We start from the raw sequence: 727 nt of genomic DNA, 5'->3' as shown, positions 1-727 counted from the left end.
AACATCTGGAGATACAGTTATCTCTGCAATAGAAAAAAGGAAGATAAATTGAGGCGGGGTAAATTGGGAATAATACGTAATAGTGTCAAGTATTGCAAGGCATGCGGATCCGAAGACTGCATCGTATGCTTTGTAGAACAGGTGGGTCTTGAAGAATGGCTTTAGGAATGGCTTTATATCATGTAGGTATTCGGGATGATGAGAGAAAAGGTTTCAGGAAGAAAAGGTTTTCAGAGTGCAGCGGGTAATGGAGCTGGCTTACAAGCATAAGGAGACAGGTTGTATTAAAAAAAGCGAATGAAGGGCTTTGAAGGTAAGGGTGAGATGTCAATATAGTGTAGGGTGGCTGGGGAATGTTAGGAGTTGCAAGACTTTTTCCCTATCTAAGCATGCATTGAATTTCACCCTAGGTTCTCTAAACACAAACACAGTTGATACACAAATGGTTCTTATATTGCACTTACACCCTCATAATTAACTTGTGGGGGGTGGTATTTATTGTGCTTGCAAGTACCTCAGTATTAAATTATTGCAAAGAAGTACAACAGAGACTTGGCTCAGATTCATTTCAAACTCTGTATTTTTTCTAGATAATTTGAAAATAGCTTCGACTTGGGAGAAGAGTATTTTCTTCCCTTTTTATTAGATTCCAGCTAGAGTTATTGCTGACCACAAAGTCCTCCCACTTGTTTTGTGATGTGCAAAGTTTACAGGTTCAGCCTGCTAA

The sequence above is a fragment of the Varanus komodoensis genome, unplaced genomic scaffold (assembly GCF_004798865.1).
Source record: "Varanus komodoensis strain SLA01 unplaced genomic scaffold, ASM479886v1 scaffold4, whole genome shotgun sequence".
Taxonomy (NCBI): Eukaryota; Metazoa; Chordata; class Lepidosauria; order Squamata; family Varanidae; genus Varanus; species Varanus komodoensis.
Note: the sequence above shows the minus strand (reverse complement) of the source record.